Here is an 18,982-nt window from a genome sequence, read left to right on the forward strand (position 1 = left end):
ATACATAAGGTTTGCTATCTGCTTGATATAAAACAGTGGTCACTTTGCACATACGTACCAAGCCAGCTCTAGGACTTTCAGATGGGATTGTGTGTAGTGCATGGTATGTATATAAGAAACTGCTTATCACCACATAGAGGGCATTGTCTGGGAATTTCAGTGTGCGTGTTTGTTCTACTGGCTGTGTCATAATCACACAGTGCAGAGGGCAATGCCCAAGCCGAGCTTGTGACTTCAGCCTTTTGGTATGTCTCTCCCCCTCATCCCTCATCCTGTGTCAAGCCAGTCATGACGCAGTTAACCCTTGTACTGCCAAGGTTTACAGAACGCAAGTGAGAATAATACAGTATCAGCATCATACATATACAGTATATATATAAAAAAATCACAACTGTAAACCAGATCCACGAAGCGTGGCGCTTCTTTACGGCCGGCGTAGTGTATCTCAGATACACTACGCCGCCGTAACTTACAGCCTATTTCCTGTATTCTCAAAGAATTTGCGCCGTAAGTTACGGTGGCGTAGTGTAACTGTGTCGGCGTAAGGGCGCGCAATTCAAATGGATGAGATGGGGGCGTGTTTTATGGTAATACGTCTTGACCCGACGTAAATGACGTTTTTTCTGAACGGCGCATGCGCCGTCCGTGGGGGTATCCCAGTGCGCATGCTCAAAATTAACCTGCAACAAGCCAATGCTTACGACGTGAACGTCATTCTATGCAAAGCCCTATTCGCGAACGACTTACGCAAACAACGTAAAATTTTCTAAATTCGACGCGGGAACGACGTCCATACTTAACATAGGATACGCCTCATATAGCAGGGGTAACTATACGCCGAAAAAAGCCCTACGGAAACAACGTAAAAAAATGCGCCGGCCGGACGTACGTTCGTAGATCGCGGTATCTAGCTAATTTGCATACTTGACGCGGAAATCGACGGAAACGCCACCTAGCGGCCACCGTAAATATGCACCTTAGAGCCGACAGCGTACTAAGATGTACGCCAGTCGGATCTAGCCCAGCTTCAGGCGTATCTTGTTTTGTGGATACAAAACAAAGATACGCCGGAGCAAACTAGAAGTTACGCGGCGTATCAATAGATACGCCAGCGTAACTTCTTTGTGGATCTGGCCCTGTGTTTTTTTGGTATACCTTGCAAGTTCATCTTGACCATTGGTCTGCATACAGTACTCCACTAATGTCTTTTTTTACTTACTTGAAATCTAGCTTTAACATCATTTTAAATGGTTGGTTTTAGCCAAGTTGAACCCAAAAAAACAATTTCCACTATAGATTGTAGCTGCTGCTGGTATATCCATCCCTTTATGACTACAGTGTACCCATCTTCTGATGGCTCCTTCCAGCAGGATAATGCACCATGTCAGAAAGCTCAGATCATCTGGTTTCTTGACCATGACAATGAGGTCACTGTGGAAAAATGGATGGGTTGGATCCGCACTATGGAGAGGAAGTTTACACAGAAAGTGGAATGAACTGCTGCCCCTACTAATTACTACCACCTGGGTGGAGTAAAAAAAATGAAAAGGGGGGGTGTAGGTTGGCGCTGTTCTGTGAGAGAAGGACCAACCGCAAGGTGGTCTCTAACTAAGGCCTAGATTCAGGTACGGTCGATCTACGTTGCGCGGGCGTAGCGTACCATATTTACGCTACGGCGCTGCAACTTAGAGAGGCAAGTACAGTATTCACAAAGCACTTGCCTCCTAAGTTACGGCGGCGTAGCGTAAATGGGCCGGCGTAAGCGCGCGTAATTCAAAGTAGGCTGTAGGGGGCGTGTTGTATTTAAATGAGGCTTGACCCCATGTAGATGCATGGCCGAACGAACGGCGCATGCACGCGCATGCTCAGTATCACATCGTATTTACGCCCAAAGATACGTCGGCTCAATGCCTGTGACGTGAACGTAATTTACGCACAGCCCTATTCGCGTACGACTTACGCAAACGATGTAAAAAGATACGCTTTTTCCGATGTCCATATTTTGCATGGGATGCGCCACCTAGAGACCAGCTTTATCTTTACGCCGGCGTTTCTCTAACGTAAACGGCGTAACTAATTGCGACGGGCGCACATACGTTCGTAAATCGGCGTATCTAGTCATTTGCATATTCTACGCCGAACTCAACGGAAGCGCCACCTAGCGGCCAGCGTAAATATGCACCCTAAGATACGACGGCGTAGGAGACTTACGCCGCTCGTATCTTAGCCTAATTTAAGCGTATCTGGTTTCCAGAATACGCTTAAATTTACCATGGCGCAGATTCGGACTTACGATAGCGTATCTACTGATACGCCGACGTAAGTCTCTGAGAATCTGGCCCTAAGTGTGTAACACAAAGTAGGTGAGGTGTGAACGTGAAAATTATACCATAAATTGAATAAATAAAAGAAAATGTTGAAAATAGTGAAAAAACCTGAAAAAATTATTATCTATAAATAAAGTGTTGCACCCTCGGCCGGGTGTTTGCTATTGTTCCAGTGGATTCACATGTATATAGATAAAGATGGCAGACGAACAACCTTTGCCAAAAAAATAATGTGAAAAATGAATAAATAAATATGTCTGCTTATTCCAGGTGTTTGACCCTCGGCCTGGTGTTAGTGAAACATAAATGCTATAAAACAATAAAAAAAAATAAAAACCACCCCTCTGTCTGGGTGTAAAACAAAAACCAAAACCAAAATTGGAAAAACAACAAGATATTCGGTGTGAAAAATGTGGAAGATTACTGCCTGGTGTTAGACCCTCGGCCTTGATTTAAAGAAAAAAGTGCATGTGCAAAACAAGGAAATATGAAAATATAAACCCTGTGTACCAATGGTGTCCAAATTCAACAATTACAATCCAGTCCAGTGATGCTAGTTGAATGACAACAGTCATAAAATGGAAGATTAAAAAGATAAAAAAGTAAAAATAAAAACAAACATGAGAATAAGTGACTTTTGTTCTGAGAAGAATTCCGCGTTGCTGGGGAAGCCCTTCCAATCCTGCTATATGCGTGACACACCATGCTCTTATCAAGATTGCACTCACCGAATGCTTCTTCCCCGCCTGGGGTGGTGCGCAGTCACAGTATATGCCACTGTGTAGCAGTCTCGGGGTTCCACAGTCTGACTCCAGCGAATTCCTTCCATCCTCCAATATGGGTTTAGATAGAAGAAGAAAGAGTGCCCATAGCGTAACTCCGTATAGAATTCCAAATTTTATTGTTCAAATGTGTTAAAAATACTCACATGGTATGTGAACAAATAAGGCAAAAAAAGATAACTCAAATGGTGCTGGACAAACAAAGTTTGCAGCCGAAAAACCGGAAGTGTTGCGCCAACGTGCATCTGACTCCGCCCTACGCGTTTTATCATACAGACGTCATCGGGAGCTGATCTATACAGTTGTGTATAAAATGCACTTTTTATCTTTCAAAAAGTGTTTCCCAATGCTAAACCTTTTATCTAATTTCTAAGTTGCTGCACACTTTAAAAGCCTACATACGTTTGTAAGTAGGTGTCCCTCATTCCCATCTCAAAATGTTGGGAGGTATGTCATGTGAGGTGGAGGGACACCATAAGAAGATGGGGAGGGGATTTGTGTTGAAAGGAGGGGGGATTTGAGGGGTGGCAGGGGGTAAGTATTGCTCTAGGAAGGAGGATTTGGGAGGGGGAGTGCTAAGAGTGGTGATTTAGGGGATTTGTGTTGGGAGAAGAGGATTTGTGGAGGGGGAATTTGGGAGGACTATGTGCTGGGAGGGGGGATTTGAAGTGGGGGGGGGGATATGTGTACTAGGAGGGGACATTTTAGGGGTAGAGGATTTGAGCTAAAATAATTCATTTTTTTTTGGGGGGGGGGGCATTTGGGGGATGGGGGGCAAAGATTTGTGCTGAGAAGGGGGAATTCCTGTTTTTTGTCTGGTCCTTTGCCTAGGGTTATGGTCATGCTCTCTCGCTCTCTCACTCTCGTGAGAGTTTTCCAGGAAAGGAGGGGGTGAGTCATAAGATGGCCTATGAAAGCTGCAGAGCTGAGGGTATGCCTCTGTGTGTCTTTGTAAATCCAGGAAGTGAACAGGCAGTAGCTTTAGCTGCCCACAATTAAAATGGCTGCAGCTAAAAGACAATATAAAGATATAAAGGAATAGTAGTGGTAAAAAAATCCCTTTTTTTGGTTAATTCTCCTTTAAGAAGGTGTGGCAGGGGGCGTGTCCTATGCCTATGTAGCACTACCCCCGTAGGAGCTGCTGGTTTCGATTTGGGCCTTGCACATAACCTCAACATTTGTCGTCTAGGGGAAGAAAGTCTGAAAGAACTCCAATGTCCACACAAGATGTAAAACCTCTAACTGTCAGGTTTTATTCTTTTGCTCAAAACTTGTGATGAAGGTAGAAGGATGAAGGGGGGGGGGAAGGTTCAGGTACGCGGTACAGATCACTGGGGAGGAACCTCTATACTTCAAAGTCATTCACCACTCCCTTTTGAGTGGGTATTGCTCACCCAGATAGACCGCTTTCACCTGGCCTAGCAGCCGGAATGATGCACAAACCAGTTTGATAACAGTCTCTGCTACAGACTGATTGCGAGCAAATTGAACAGTCCGGAATCCTCTGCCACAGGATGTAACACCCAAACTTCCAGCCGTACAGTTATAGAGCCTTTAAGCCGACCCGGCGAACTGTAGGACAACTTGAGTTGTGGATCCCTCCTAATAAGTTCACCAGGCCTATCCTGAGACATAAGCCCTCCGCTTGGTCTCCTCCAGGGCAGGTCCTCCCCTGGTTTCCTTTATTAACCACTTCCATACAGGGCACTTATACACCTTCCCGCCCAGACCAATTTTTAGCTTTCAGCGCTGTTGCACTTTGAATGACAATTGTGCGGACATGCTACACTGTACCCAAATGACATTTTTATCATTTTTTACCCACAAATAGAGCTTTATTTTGGTAGTATTAGATCACCTCTGGGATATTTATTTTCTGCAAAAAAAAAAAAATGACCAAAAATTTTGGGGGGAAAAAAATGACCAATTTTTTTGAAAAAAATAGTTTATTTTTGTTTCCGTTATAAAACATTGTAAATAAGTACGTTTTCTCCTTCACTGATAGGCACTGATGGTACTGCACTGACGGGCACTGAAAAGGCGGCACTGATGGGCACTGATGAGGTGGCACTGATGTGGTGGCATTGATGGGCACTAATATGCAGCACAGATGGGCACTTATACGCGGCACGGATAGGCGGCATGGATGGGCACGGATAGGTGGCACAGATGGGCACAGATAGGCGGCACGGCTGGGCACGGATAGGCAGCACAGATGGGCACGGATAGGCGGCACGGATGGGCACGGATAGGCGGCACGGATGGGCACTGATAGGCGGCACAGATGGGCATAGATGGGCACTATCGTATGTGTTGTACTAATAGATGCCAATCAGTGCCAAGCAATGCCTGCCAATCAGTGATGCCCATTGTGGGCACTGATTGGCATCCATTGCGGCACTGATTGGCATCCATTTTTTGTGTCTCTCATCCCTGGTGATCTAGGGTGGCATACCTTTTTTTTTTAATCCCTGGTGGTCTAGTGGGCATCCCTGGTGGTCCAGTGGGCATCCCTGGTGGTCCAGTGGGCATCCTTGGGGGGGCTGGGCTGATAATCGATCAGCACAAACCCCCCCTGTCACAGGAGCAGCCGATCGGCTCTCCTCTACTCGCGTCTGACAGACGCGAGTGAGGAAAAGCCGATTACCGGCTTTTCCTGTTTACATCGTGATCAGCCGTGATTGGACACGGCTGATCACGTGGTAAAGAGTCTCCATGAGAGACTCTTTACCTTGATCGGTGTTGCGGGGTGTCAGACTGACACCCTGCAACAACGATCACCGCGATGCGCGCCCCCGGGGGCGCGCAGCGGCTCAGAATCCTGAGGACGTTATATGACCACTTTGCGGACGTCAATTTGTCATTGGCGGGCGGCAAGTGGTTAAGTATAGCTTCCTTTGCTTAGATGGACAGCTTGGGATCCCTCTTGATTCGTAGGCCCCAGTCAGCATAACTGGGCCCACTGGTAGAGATGCAGCCTCGGGCCAACCTGGTCCCGTGGCTGGAAATCACGCAACACATACCCCGTGCCAGGAGGGCCACGAGGTGAGGAAACCCAAAATATGGCATCTGCCCCTTAAGTATCCTTCCCGATTTGCACAGCGGGGCACCACTCCCACTGGGCCGTTCCTGAGGAAAGATGCCTGTGTTCCAGCACTGGCCTGTGGTGGTATCGTGGGTAACAGTGGGAAAATGCTATCAGGCACAACCACTGCCAGAACAGAGGTTAATTTAGTATAAATCATACAGTCTGAGCCATGTTATCGGCTCAGACACCCACTAAATTTAAGCGCCCAGTATTTGGGAGCAGGGCGCTACACCTACACACGTTTGTTAGTAGGTGTCCCTCATTCCCATCTCAAAATGTTGGGAGGTATGCCTTTGGCATGTGTTGGAACGGGAGATATAGAGGGAGACTTACCTTGGCTTTGACCCTTTTTATCCTGATGTGTAATCTAAAAGTGGAGCTCATGCCAGGATTACAATAAATGTGTAATAAACCTTATAGTAGATTGTGCACACTTTAACTCTTGCTTTTTCTTTAATGGGAATGCTAAGCATTAGTCCTTGTATTTAAATTAAAACAAAATCAGTGTAAAGCACCTATATTTGTTTGCAGCTAGCAGCATCCTGGTGTGCCAATTATTAGGTCAAATTACACAGTAAATAAAGCCTTGAGTAAATGAAACTGCTTAAAAAAGAAAGACTTTAGAGTTTGGTTTTAGTGGTACTGAGAATAATTGGACATCTGGCACACAAGGCTTTTTGCTTTTACTTCTATTGAATCAAGGCAATGAGAACATTATTATAACTTGACAGACTTCTGTGTTTAATCAAACTTACCGGGTTACTACCTGTTACTATGTATGGGGTTGTCTTTCAGCTTGTGTGTACTGGCTTACTTTAGATAAAGAGCAATTTACCTTGGATTCAGCCACGTAATATTTTAAATGGTGCCAGATGTCGTACTGAGCAGATAACAAAGAATAAACATGCAGACACTGACTGGACTGGTAAGGAATGCTTTTGTTTTAAAAACTTATTGTGGGATACTTAGTAATAGCCATAGGTGTGCGAGTAGCCTATTGCATGATTAGGGTGTGTACAACAAAGCTCAAACACACATGCATGTGTGTGTATATATATATATATATATATATATATATATATACACACACACACACACACACACACACACAGGGCTTTTTTTCAGGGGGAACTTGGGGGAACTCAGTTCCACCACCTCTGGCTCAGACCCTTTGGTGCCTGCTCACCTCAATCACTTGTAAACACAGAAGTGTTTACAAGAAGTGGATTTGCCTTTAGTAAATCAACCCCAATGTGTCTGTGACTAGGGTACCAGGGTAGCGGGCTCAACTCACAAAGTGGTATCTTACCTCATCCAAGTTTTTTGGCATTCACTAAAAAAAGCTACTAAAATACTGCATGAGTTATTTAATCACTTAAGGACCGCCTAACGACGATATACGTCGGCAGAATGGCACCGCTGGGCACAATCACGTACCTGTACGTGATTGTATAAAGCCCAGCGGTGGGTCGCGGTCCCGGTCCGAAGCTCCGTGACCTCGGCCGCGGGACTCGCGGACCCGATCGCCGCTACAGTCCCGAGATCGGTCCCCGGAAATGAAGAACGGGGAGAGCCGCGTGTAAACACGGCTTCCCCGTTCTTCACTGTGGCGCTGTCATCGATTGTGTGTTCCCTAATATAGGGACGCACAATCAATGACGTCAGACCTACAGCCACACCCCCCTACAGTTGTAAACACACTTCAGGGAACACATAACCCCTTCAACACCCCCTTGTGGTTAACTCCCAAACTGCAACTGTCATTTTCACAATAAACAATGCATTTTAAATGCATTTTTTGCTGTGAAAATGACAGAGGTCCCAAAAATGTGTCAAAATTGTCCGAAGTGTCGCAGTCACAAAAAAATAAATAAATAAATAAATCGCTGATCGCCGCCATTAGTAGTAAAAAAAAATATATATATATAATAAAAATGCAATAAAACTATCCCCTATTTTGTAAACGCTATAAATTTTGCGCAAACCAATCGATAAACGCTTATTGCAATTTTTTTTACCAAAAATAGGTAGAAGAAGAATACGTATCGGCCTAAACTGAGGAAAAACATTTTTGTATACATGTTTTTGGGGGATATTTATTACAGCAAAAAGTAAAAAATATTGCATTTTTTTTTTAAATTGGCGCTCTATTTTTGTTTATAGCGCAAAAAACAAAAACCGCAGAGGTGATCAAATACCACCAAAAGAAAGCTCTATTTGTGGGAAAAAAAGGACGCCAATTTTGTTTGGGAGCCACATCGCACGACGCAATTGTCAGTTAAAGCGACGCAGTGCCGAATTGCAAGAAGGGACCTGGTCTTATACCTGCATTTTGCTCCGGGTCTTAAGTGGTTAATAAAGTCATGTGCTATTTTATGAAATGAAACCCTGTGGTAATTTACCACCGGCGGTAGACAGCGTCCTTAACACAGGCTGTAAATAGCTGGGTGTTAAAAAGCGGATGGTCAGCCGCATCCTTAACCAATGAATCATCACCTGTCAGTGGGATGTGGGCAATGAAAAACTAGGGGAAAAAAAACAAAAAAAAAAAAAACACGGCATTAGGGTTCCCCTCCAAATCCATACCAGACACAAAGGGCCTGATATGAATTGGGCACACCATTTTTTTTGTTAATTTTTCATTGCCGCTATTTTGTTTTTTACATTTAGCTGTCGTGGGAGCTTGCTAATAGAGCTTGCTATTGGGGGCACTGGCTGAAGAGGAGGAGCCAGGAGGGCTGGCAGGGGACCCGAAAATGGTAGGGCTTCTCTGTGCAAAACCACAGAGCAGGTAAGTATGATTATTTTTTTTTTTTGTTTTAAGTGAGACTTTAGGCCTCATGCACACTGGCCTTTAAAATTTTATAAAAATGCAGTAGTTTTGCAGTGAGTTTTTCAACTTTTTTCAACGTCAGTGTTTTTTAATCTTTTTTTTTTTAAGAATGAAATGTAATTGAAAAAACGCTGGTGAATGATGTTTTTGAGCTTTAGAGCTGAAAAACATCTCTCAGAACCCACTAGTTTTATTTCACTGCTCAAAAACCCACTGCCCAAAACTGCTGATAACAGCCTATGTGTGCATGGACACATAGGATAACATGATGGAGAGTTTAATGACTGTAGAAAAAACATCTACAGCCAAAAACAGCTGCTGTAAAAAACGTAAAAAAAAACGTCCAGTGTGCATGAGGCCTAATGCCGCGTACACACGATCGGTCAAACCGATGAGAACGGTCTGATGGGCCGTTTTCATCAGTTAACCGATGAAGCTGACTGATGGTCAGTCGTGCCTACACACCATCGGTTAAAAAAAATTGATCGAACGCGGTGACGTAAAACACAACGATGTGCTGAAAAAAACAAAGTCCAATGCTTCGAAGCATGTGTCGACTTGATTCTGAGCATGCCTGGATTTTTAACCGATGGACGTGCCTACAAACAATCGTTTTTTTTCTATTGGTTAGGTATCCATCGGTTAAATTTAAAACAAGATTGCTTTTTTTTTAACCTATGGATAAAAAACCAATGTGGTCCCACAGACAATCGGTTTGGTCCGATGAAAACGGTCCATCAGACCGTTCTCAGTTGGTTTGACCGATCGTGTGTACGCGGCATAAATATCACTTTAAAGCCCAACTTTGGGCAAATTATTATTATTTATTTTTTTACCCTCTGCATTCTCTGCATTAGGATGAAAAGACGAAACAAAAAAAAAAAAACAGTATCTTTCTAATGTCCCCGTCTATTTATTGTATAAAAAATGTAAAATGCATTTTTATCAGCACCCGCATATACTTTGGCCCCTTTCACATTGAGGAGTTTTTCAGGCGGTACAGCGCTAAAAATAGCGCTGCTATACCGCCTGAAAAACTCCTGCCCAGCTACCTCAATGTGAAAGCCAGAGGGCTTTCACACTAAGGCGATTCGCTGGCGGGAGACAAAAAAATCTCCTGTCAGCAGCATCTTTGGAGCGGTGAGAGGAGCGGCGTGTATACCGCTCCTTCACCGCTCCTTCCAATTGAAAACAATGGGAAACTGCAGCAATACCGCCCGCAATGCGCCTCTAAAGAGGCGCATTGCGGGCGGTATTAACCCTTTATCGGCCGCTGGCGGGGGTTAATACCGCACCGCTAGCGGCCGATTCCCGCGGCTATCTCGGGGGTATAGCGCCGCTATTTTTAGCAGCGATATACCGCCACCGCGGCTACAGGTCCAATGTGAAAGGGGCCTAAAATTACATTCAAGTATTAAACTATTGCATCATTAAAGAGCGACTCCACTTTAGTTGAGAAAAAAAAACATTCCCCTCTGGGTGATCAATGGACATTGCAGGGATTGTAACACATGTTGTTGTAGAGTCCTACCTTCTATTATTCTGAAGATAGAGCGGTTTGTCCACGTGAAAAGTTAATGGGAGTAGTCTCATAATTATCAATCAACTGCTGCATCTGCAGGGCTCTAATGAGGAAAATTCCTGGGTCTGCATCCCTTTAGATGTTATTTTCCTTGGAAGTGTCTCACCAAAAATGACAGTTTTGTTGCAGGGGATGCCTGAAATCTGACTGGTATCTTGGTGCAGACTTCTGGGAAAATCAGTAAGCCAATCACACAAAGGAATTATGGGTCAGATTCTCGTACATTTGCGGCGGCGCAACGTAACCCGTTTACGTTACACCGCTGCAAGTTTTCAGTGTAAGTGCCTGATCCACAAAGCACTTACCTGTAAACTTGCGGCGGTGTATCGTAAACACGTCCGGCGCAAGCCTGCCCAAGCCCGCGCCGGACGTACTGCGCATGCTCAGTTTAGAAATTCCCGCCGTGCTTTGCGCGATGTGACGTCATTTTTTAGAACGGCGACATGCGTAGCGTCCATTCGTATTCCCGGACGTCTTACGCCAAAACAAAAAAAAAATTGAAATTCGACCCGGGAACGACGGCCATACTTTAAAATGGCTCGACTAAAGTTAAGCCATGTTAAAGAAGGTGTAACTTTGCGACGGGAAAAAATTACTAGCGACGAAGTAACGAACGCGAAAACCTTTCGTGGATCGCCGTAAATCCTCATTTGCATACCCGACGCTGGAATACGATGCAAAATCCCCAGCGGCGGCCGAAGTATTGCATCCTAAGATCCGACGGTGTAAGTCAATTACACCTGTCGGATCCTAGGGCTATCTAGAAATGATTCTATGAATCAGCTGCATAGATAGGACAAGAGATACGACGGTGTATCAGGAGATACGCCGTCGTATCTGTAATGGACCTATGAACTATTCCGCCTACAGAGGACTGCATGACTGGTTACTGAGCTCAAAGGGTTAATTGTAGAGGGACTTTTTCACTGCTAAATGCTAATTGACGCTCTGTTGTGTATTACCAGTTAACAGCCTCTTGCCATGTGTATGCTAACGTGATGATCTGTGAGTGTATATTGTTCTAAAGGTTAATTGAATTCTATTGAGAAAGGAATGTGCCCGGCCAGGTCATGTTAAGTAGATCTCGGTGCCGGAACGTCTAGAGACTGATTGATTCAAGGAGATCATTGTGTTTGAGTTCTGGTAATGAAGAAATGTTTATAATTAGCTCAAAGAAGGTGATTGAAGCTTCCCCACGGTGTGATGTGTGGGTGGGGACAGTTTGATTGTTCATGTGCCTTGAATACTGTATAAAATCTCAGAGTGAACCATTAAAAATCAGTCCTTGCAAACGTAGCCCGTCTCGTTTCTTGAAAGGGCGTTCGATGGGATATACCGGCGGTACCTGCATATCGCAGCTTGCCAGGGAAAAGGACTTCTCCAACGGCTGATGCCCTCTCACTAGCCCGGGTAGCCCTTACAGTATCTATTCTGTGAATCTGGCCCTATGTTTCTGGAGGGCTTTTTGTACACTTTCTGTGTACAAAACTCCTCCAGGTAGCCATATTGCATTTTACAGAAATTTACAGAGCTGTAGATTGAAAAGGAAAGGTAATTTTAAATAACATTCAATTGCAATATGACTTGTATCACAATTGTATACGCTATAATAGTATTTGTTTTATTTGCTACTTTGTTCCCCCCCACGAAAGAGTAGACCTACCCTTTAAACTCAGTGTAGATGTATGTCATACCAAAATAAGGCCTCTCACAAAAAGGGGCTCTGGCCCCTCCACCCCTCTCTCCTCATGTCTGACTAACAAAACAAATTGGCGTAAATCCTGATAAAACCATTACATATTCATATCTCACCATCAAAGTTTTTTTAACGTGCATAAATGCAAGTCAGAGCACTATTTTTATGCATGGTTATTGTTAAACTTTCTGTGATTCCAAAAGTGCCTACCTCCTACATTCAGCTTGGCTGTACAAGCGTATGAGTTACTGTGAGATTTGTTTCTGGTATTTGTGTCTTTGCAGGGTCAGCTTTGTTTATGTCTGCATAGACTGCATACCAGCTATTATTTGAAAGCTGAAAAAAGTGTAGATGATAGATTAATAAGACTCTGAATGTATGACGCTGGGTCTTGCAAGAAAAATCCCGATATCCAACATTTTGACAGAGAATTAGATCTGAGCTACACACAAGTTTTTGACTGGCTCATGGCTCTTCTAGTTGACAAGTGCCTTATTTGCAGTGCATTGAGATGAGGGATGGGGCAGTTCAAACAACTGCTGCATCAACAATGCAATGTGTTACATAGTTACATAGTTAGTCAGGTTGAAAAAAAGACACAAGTCCATCCAGTTCAACCACAAAAAATAAACAAAATAAAAAACACAGTACAATCCCATACACCCAACTTCATACCCACAGTTTATCCAGAGGAAGGCAATGTTATACATTTTGAGAAATTCTTTGTTGAACCTTGGAAAACTGGGTACCAGAGACCCACTCTGGAAAAAATGGAGGGAAGTATTGTTAATGTTATAAAGATTTTCTTTAATTTAATATCTAATATTCATCTATTAACAATATTAACACATGAATGAATGGAGTTGGGTCTTTGAGAATAATGGACTTGGATATATTTAAAGTATTCCATATAGTGTCTGGATTTGGAAAAGTGAATTATATCATTTGTTATATATTTAAGTATATAGTTCATAAGCTTCTATGGTATAATTGGCATATGGTTGTCATTAGCCTAGCTGGCTTCATATAGACATCCTACCTTCCCCCATCATGGCAAATGAAGATATAAGGTTACATGTTGTAAGATGTAAACGTATTTTAGTTAGGAATATAATTCTTTCTGTAGACTACAGTATTTCTATGTATATGTATATATATATGTATGTATATATATATATGTATATTTGATTTAGATGTTAAAGGACATTTGTCTTATATAGGTTAAAATGTAGCTACTTATTCACAGCTTACAGCCCTATCCTCAGGAATTTGAGAGTAATTGACCCTCTCTTTTTCTTCTAAGGAAGATTTGAATTTGGCGCGTTTTTTGTAGAACAAGTCAAAAATGAACCGTTACATGACGTATTTTTAGAAGGGTGGGGGTAGGTTATATTTGGGCTCTCTCTTCTCTTGAATGGGACACACACTCAAGCTCACACTTGGAAATGAGCTGACATGGTAGATCACGCTCACGCACACTTAGAAGAAGGCTGACATAGCCACACACACACACATACAAAGATATATATTTGATTCAACTTTCATTTCAAGATTAAGAAACTTATTGATGCTATTTTTTATATTCTACAATTGATGATATTCATGTGATATTTTACTATTTTATCATTAAATACATTTTGGAGTTTTTACACAAGAACGGAACGGATTTTCTTGGAACTTTTCTCATCAATATGAATATCGATTATTAATACAATAATACCGATATACAGACTTTATTTCAATGGCGAGCCTTAGCCAGAATCGATTTGCTTGAATATCGAACGTTTTTGAATTATTTCTCCTATCGCTTGTCGAGAGGGAAAACAAGCATTGATCATGCAGACAAGCTTCAAGGAGAAATAAAAACGAATGAACTTTCAGCATCATCGAATGGATCTGGAAACATAGAATTATTTGGTGAAGAAGTTTACATACGTAAGAAAATCCTGTTTCTTGATGACGTAATTTCCCGTAAAGAGAGGGAAAGCGTGAAAGAAGTCGTCCTAAATTGGTAAGTAATGGATTTTATTAATGAATTATCTAGTGAGAGTAATTTAGAATTCAAAAATCTGTCAAAATTTGTTAAAGATGATGAATTATGGAGGTACATGTTCAATGAATGCTTACAATCTAATATTGAGATCCAAAAGTCAAAATTTACTTTTAAGAAATTCAGCAAACAGATTAGGAATTTGATGAAGCTTGTTAAAGTTTTTGATGCAATGATTTTAGCTCCTGAAAGGAATGATAATTGTGCAACAGGGAAGGACAATAGTCTATGTACTAAATGTTCGATGTTGACTGAACGAATAGATGATTTGCAAAGTGCAATTCAAATAAAAGATATTCAGTTGTTGGAATTACAGAATAATGTAATGTTTAAAGCAGAGTTAAGCTACAGTAATGATAGTGATGATTCTAAGAAAAAGTCTGTTGTGCCGGTAAAGCGGTCAATTGGAAAATATGACCAGGAACTTGAAGTTTTGTTTAAAACTAAAGTAATGAATAAAGATACAATATGTACAGAAAGTCTAGATAGACAGAGTTTAAACACACAAAGGAAAGATGGAGAAATCAGAGTTGTCACGTGTATGGCCACACCCAGATATGATGAGATTCACGTCACAGACAGAATTGAGCAGACAGGAAATGCTAATTGCTTTCAGAGTAAAGAAAGTGGATATGTACACAAAGAAAAAACATTGGAATTAGGAAAGGAGGAACATTTTGAGCAATTTGTTCATCCTTGTTCAAAGTCGATTGACTTGCCTTATGCCTCAGAAGTCAAGCAGATCAGTACATTGACTGTTAATGACAGTTCAATCAATAAGACAAACCATACTGACAATGAGATAAATGGATTACTTCCATTGACTAAATCAAGGAAAAAAGAAGTTTTAACTTCTCCAACATTAAATTATGTTGCTCCAATTTTAATAGATCAGTCTATTTACAGTAATGTTGGGAACATTTCTACAGCAGTCGCTGACATGTCTTCAGATTTTAAATGGCCTCATACAAAAGCCAATCTTGTATTGAAGAAATTGGTTCAAACACATAAAAGTCTTTGGAGTCAGACCAAAAGTGACACAGGTGTGTTTAAAGATATTGAAATTGATATTGAAGGAAAAGATCCTAAACCTCAAAGTCAAAATAAGTTGCCACAAAAAGCAATAGGTCCAGTTTCTGACATTGTACAAGAATTTTTACAGCAAGGAATATTAAAGAAAACACGATCTGTGGTAAATAATTGCATTTGGCCTATCAAGAATGCTGATGATGAGTATATGTTATCAGTTGATGTAAGAGCATTGAATAAGTGCATTACAAATGACACACCTATTATTCCTGATTTAAATTTAATGTCACACATGGATGCCAAGGCTAAAATATTTTCTGTATTGGAAATAGCCAACAGTACGTTTTCAGTACCATTAACTAAAAGCTGTCAATATAAACTTGCCTTCAGCTTTAATAAAGAAACCTATGCATTCACTAGATTAATTCCAGGATTGGACATTAGTGATGGCATAGTACATGAGAGTTTGCAGGAAGTATTATCTAAATTCTCTAGACCAGAATGTATTTTCCAGCATGTGGACAAGTTTTTGTTGACCACAGAAACTACAGAAGAGCACATTAATCTTTTGTCAGAGTTATTTTCGCTATTAGAAACAGCAGGGCTGAAACTGAATACTGAACTAGTTCAATTGATGAGAAGTCATGTAATATTCATGCACATGCAAATTAGTCATGGACATAGAAGATTATCACAGGAAAAAATCAGAAAAGTTTCTGCTTTTCCAGTTCCAACATCTTACAAGGCATTACATAAATTTTTGAACGAAATAAAGTGTTGCAAAGAGTTTTTACAGAAGTATGATGATAAAGTTAAACCATTATTTGATTTGTTGAGAGAAAAAGATGATGTGTTTGATAAATGGGGTCAACCCCAGACAGATGCCTTTAAAATGTTGAAATGGGATGTGCAGAATGCTCATTCATTGAGTACAATTGAAATTGGTCCATCTATGTCTGTGAGATTGTACACTGATTTATCAGAGAATTCGATTTCAGTTACTTTGTCACAATTAAAAAACGGTAAACAGAAAATAATAGGATATTTCTCCAGAGGTTTGACAAATATGGAAAAGACATTTGATGCACATACTAAGCAATTGTTAAGTCTTTATTTTGCAGTTAAAGTAACAGAAAAGATTGTGAGATCTAGTCAGATCATATTACCGACATCTGATCAATCATTAAAACTTCTCCTACAGAGAATTAATTCAGGAGAATTATATGACAGATATTGCCCATTTGTTAAAACGTTAAAATCTAAATCTATACAGGTAGATTTAATAACAGAACATGTTCAGCAAAGTGTACAAAAGGATGTTTTTAGAACTGCTGAGAGAGGTTTTAAGCCAGTATTTGTTGATGATATCAAGATTCATTCAGCAGGTTATTCTATGTGCTACTCAAAAAATATCATTCAGCCAAAATTCTACAGAAAATGCTGAATTGGAAGATAAAAATTACAGTACAGCACGCATTACTCTGAAATTTTGTAGGGCAGAAGTGAATGGATATATTTCATTTCAGTCCTCTGGGTTGATTGAAAACATTTCTGTGTTTGTTAAAACAATGTTTTGAGTCATGACAAAAAAAGAGAAATTGCGTCTTGTAATATTTAAAATACACAGAAAATAGTATAAGAAGTATAGGCCTAGTTTAAGAAAAATAAAGTCAAGTAAGGCAATTATAAATGTTATAATCAAAATATGTTTTTCATGTCATGATGAAATATTAGGATATATAAAATGTATTTTTTCATTCAAAAAAAATTGATGCTGCATTCTTTTACAGGATCTGACTTATGAGTCACCAAAAGAAGAGAAATGTCATATTTCTAAGATCTTCCAGATGCAAACAAGCCCTTTGAAACTTAAGAAAATAGTTCTGGGAGAAGATGACATATGAGATTCATTTGTCATAATTATTGTTGTCTTTTTATGTTCAATAAAGTTTTTCAACTTTACAGTACAGGAGTACAAGAGGAAGAAAAAGAAAGAAGAATCAATACCTCTAATGAGAGGGAAATTTCTAAAAACAATTGACTTTTTATTTTTGACGACTGATGATATAATTTTATCCATCAGATATATTGTAGTTTTTATATATGAACTTTTTATGTGACGAGATATGTTTTTCATATCAAGAAGAGATATTTGTTACACACCAATTTTTAAAACACATGTAGTGTACTTTCAGAGTTGAAAGGGTTAAACTTTTTTACAATGAAGTCTAGTTAGTAGGAACATCTGGTGTTAATTAAGATAGAGTACATGTTTCTTAAAGGTACATAAACAAGTTAGGATTAACTTTACCTTGTAATATGCATTTAGTTTTGAAGTCATCTCACATATATGAACAAATTGAAGTTAGGAACATATTTTATATTTACATTTTGACAAGGTTATTAGAAATGTTGTATGGATTATAGTTAAATATGCTGAGCACAATTTGGAGGGAAAATATGAAATATATATTTCTGAAGTGACATTCATACTTCAAAGTATTGTACAACTATGCTACAGTCATGGATTTAGGAATATTAAGGGGTTGATTTTATGGCAAAAGGAAGAAGAAATGAATAAGGTATAAAAAAAATATTTTATGGTACATGAAGCAAAAGTTTTTTTGAAATCACTTTTCCTTATGTGGAATTGGAATTGAGAATATATTCAAGTCAATTATCTTAGGATTTATATGAATGAATACATATGTGAAGCAAATGATTATGAATGAGATTAGATGGAAAATGAAAGATTGTTAATCAATCATTTTGAGAGGGAATTGTTATAAAGATTTTCTTTAATTTAATATCTAATATTCATCTATTAACAATATTAACACATGAATGAATGGAGTTGGGTCTTTGAGAATAATGGACTTGGATATATTTAAAGTATTCCATATAGTGTCTGGATTTGGAAAAGTGAATTATATCATTTGTTATATATTTAAGTATATAGTTCATAAGCTTCTATGGTATAATTGGCATATGGTTGTCATTAGCCTAGCTGGCTTCATATAGACATCCTACCTTCCCCCATCATGGCAAATGAAGATATAAGGTTACATGTTGTAAGATGTAAACGTATTTTAGTTAGGAATATAATTCTTTCTGTAGACTACAGTATTTCTATGTATATGTATATATATATGTATGTATATATATATATGTATATTTGATTTAGATGTTAAAGGACATTTGTCTTATATAGGTTAAAATGTAGCTACTTATTCACAGCTTACAGCCCTATCCTCAGGAATTTGAGAGTAATTGACCCTCTCTTTTTCTTCTAAGGAAGATTTGAATTTGGCGCGTTTTTTGTAGAACAAGTCAAAAATGAACCGTTACATGACGTATTTTTAGAAGGGTGGGGGTAGGTTATATTTGGGCTCTCTCTTCTCTTGAATGGGACACACACTCAAGCTCACACTTGGAAATGAGCTGACATGGTAGATCACGCTCACGCACACTTAGAAGAAGGCTGACATAGCCACACACACACACATACAAAGATATATATTTGATTCAACTTTCATTTCAAGATTAAGAAACTTATTGATGCTATTTTTTATATTCTACAATTGATGATATTCAT

At 40.1% G+C, this 18,982-nt stretch overlaps 1 long non-coding RNA gene across 1 annotated transcript; it reads left to right on the forward strand.

The window, feature by feature from the left end:
• The first annotated feature begins 13,825 nt into the window (after window positions 1-13,825).
• Window positions 13,826-18,112, forward strand: LOC120945315. The gene is made up of 2 exons (XR_005750555.1): window positions 13,826-14,319; window positions 17,178-18,112. It is a non-coding gene; the product is annotated as an uncharacterized LOC120945315 (long non-coding RNA).
• Window positions 18,113-18,982: the final 870 nt, after the last annotated feature.

Source organism: Rana temporaria, chromosome 7, assembly GCF_905171775.1.
Source record: "Rana temporaria chromosome 7, aRanTem1.1, whole genome shotgun sequence".
Lineage (NCBI taxonomy): Eukaryota > Metazoa > Chordata > Amphibia > Anura > Ranidae > Rana > Rana temporaria.